This window comes from Thamnophis sirtalis, unplaced genomic scaffold (assembly GCF_051295495.1).
Source record: "Thamnophis sirtalis isolate CommonGarterSnake01/CBP01778 unplaced genomic scaffold, rThaSir2_p1.2 scaffold_4, whole genome shotgun sequence".
NCBI lineage: Eukaryota > Metazoa > Chordata > Lepidosauria > Squamata > Natricidae > Thamnophis > Thamnophis sirtalis.
The window spans coordinates 109,261,252-109,264,246 of record NW_028261384.1 but is presented as its reverse complement, the minus strand read 5'-3'; positions in this window follow the sequence as shown (position 1 = coordinate 109,264,246).

Sequence of the window (2,995 nt, the reverse complement as noted above, 5' to 3'; positions counted from 1 at the left end):
GCCAAATCCTTGCTTCCTAAATACCCAATAAGCTGGTTTTAAATCAGCACTCCTGTATCATTCATTCTGTGCTAATTCTTGAGTGACTTGGCCAGTCACTCATTTCTTCCCACTCCTTGAAGAGCCAAACCCTTCTGGAAGTATTGGCAAGAATATAACAGGGATTAGTCCAGGCAAGGGAAAGCCACACTTGGAATACTGCATTCAGTTTTGGTTGCCATAACTCTAGAAAGAGTACAGAAAAGAACATCAAAGATGATTAGGGCAGTGGTGGGTTTCTAATTTTTTAGAACATATTCTGTAGGTGTGGCCTATTTTGTGGGTATGGCTTGGTGATCATGTGACCTGGTGGGAGTGGCCAACTTGTAAAATGTGGTGAAACTCATTTAACAATGCTCTTGCTTAGCAACCAAAATTTTGGACTTAATTGTGATCATAAGTTCTCTTTCTTTTTTCTTTCTTTCTTTCTTTCTTTCTTTCTTTCTTTCTTTCTTTCTTTCTTTCTTTTGTCTCTATCTCCCTCTCTCTTTCTTTCCTTTGTTCTTTTTCCCCTTCCTTCCTTCCTTCCTTCCTTCCTTCCTTCCTTCCTTCCTTCCTTCCTTCCTTCTTTCCTTGCATATTTCTTGTGTCTCTCCCCCCTTTGTTCTTTCTTTCTTTCTTTCTTCTTTATTGTGTCTCTCTCTTCAACTTTCTTTCTTTCTCTTTTCTTATTTCTCTTTCTTTCTCTGTCTTTCTTTTTCTATCTTTGTCCCCCTTTTTTCTCTCTCTCTTCCTTCCCTTCTTTATCTCTTACTCTTTCTCTTTCTTTCTCTCTCTCACCTCCCTCTACCTCACACACAAACATACATTCCAGTTGGCAAAAATTTCTGTTTTGCCAGCTGTGAGGCTAGCAAAGAAGCCTTGTTTTCCCTGCCCTGGGGGGGGGGTGTCAAGTGAGGGTCTTGTGATGGGTCATCTGTGAGTCATCAGTGAGACTTGTGATGGTTCTTGTGATAAGGAGATTACTTAAATCAGGATTGTTGGGAGGTTAACTGTTGGTGGGGGTAATTGTGTGGGTTGGTTGAGGGTCAGTGCTGTCTCTTGTTGGCTATGAGGTTGATTTGGATTCTGAATGATTGGTATGCTGGTTGTAGTTCAATGTGTCTGTTGATGGAATTGTTTGTGGAGTTCCAGGTTTCGATAAACTCACAAGCATGATGGGAGGTAATGTGGCTGGTGATTTTTGTGATGCTCCAAATGAACTGGTGCTGTTTGGTGTGGGTGTGGGTAGAAATTAAGGATTTTAGATCAAGGCATTTGACTGCCAGCTGATGTTCATGGATCCTAACTTTAATCGGCTTGATGATAGTCCCATGAAGACTTGGTTGCAATGGTTAAAGTTAATTTTCTAGACAACATTGTTTCTTTTATCCTTCTGTATTTTGTCTTTGGTTCTGGATAATTCCTGGTGGAGTGTGGCTGTGAGTTGTGAGATTGTTATTCCAAGAAATTGGAGGATTGTTTTTATTTCTGACACTCCTTTTGTGTACAGTAGGGTTTGATGTCTACTGTGCAACACAAAAGGCAAAATGAAACAGTTGGCCAAAAAGAGAAAAGAGCACTAAGGAAGATGAAAGCATTGTCATTGTCATAGCTGTGTCCCAATATCTAAGGAGTTGCCATAAAGAAGAGGCAAGGCACCTGAATGAAAGTCAAGAACTAATGGATGGAAACTAATCAACCTAGAAACAACCTGGAATTAAGGCGAAATTTCTTGGCAGAATAATTAGTCAGTGGAATATCTTGCCTCCAGAAATTGTGAATGCTCCAACACAGGAAGTTTTAAAGAAAAGCTTGGGTAACAATTTGGATATAGGGTATAGGGTTTCCTGCCAGAGCTGGGAATTGAACTAGAACAGGGATATCAAACTCAAGGTCTGGGGGGATGAATCCAGCCCACGGGGTGCTTAGATCTGTGGGACACTCTGGAAACAGTGAAGGACCTGCCTGCAGAACTTTTGTCAACAAAAAATGGAGTTTGGGAGCTCTGTATTTGTTGGCAGGAAAATTGGAAGCCCATTTTCACTGGCAGACTGCTCAGACCACCACAGGTACCCACAACATGAGTGACATCAAGCTGGCCACACCCACCATTCCAAACACCCCGGCACCCCCTAGGAACAACACAACATCTGATGCAGCTCTCATTGAAATTGAGTTTGACACCCCTGGACGAGAAGATTCTTCCAATACTTTGATTGTGTTATTCTGTTATTCTACCATTTTATGTCACTTTGGCTAACTAGCTTTTCTTGTCAATATAAATTTACTTATATTGTTTAAGCATATAGTTTACATTCACTCAGTTTAATGGAGTTTCCTCTACAAAGATATCCTAACATTCAATATGGAATCAATATTTTTAAGAGCCTGATATTTAAAATTATCATTTGCCACCAATAGATGATCAATTGTAAGGAGAATATTGTGGCAACAGCTCTTATTATATTGAAGAATTAGAATCAAACCATTTGAAATACTTCTGAGGGTAAAAAAGGGAATGTTTTGTATTGCAGGCTACAGTTAGTTAAGTAAAGATATTATTTCCTACTGTTGTTTTTAATGTAATAAAATCTATTGATGACAGTGCTGGCTCCGAGAAGCCCTCAAGGAATTGGTTGTGTTATTGTATTCTGATTCAGTGCTGAGTTACTGTATGCCATCCAGATTTCTTTATGTGCAATGCATGATAATTAAGTGGATTTAGTCTCCCCTTCTTTTGCATGTCAGTGTCAAGGAGAGGAGAAAAATCTTCCAAATACAATGGCAAAGCAGGAATAGGGAGCATATAGATGCAAGACTCATGCTTCTGAAGGAAAAGTAATTATTTGAAAAAATAAATAAATTTGGAACTAAGATATATTGGTAAAAGACTAACATAAAAAAGATATAAAATATTTGATGAATAAAATTCAAGGGTGTGAATACATATCAAGAAAGTATAAAAAAGACCCAT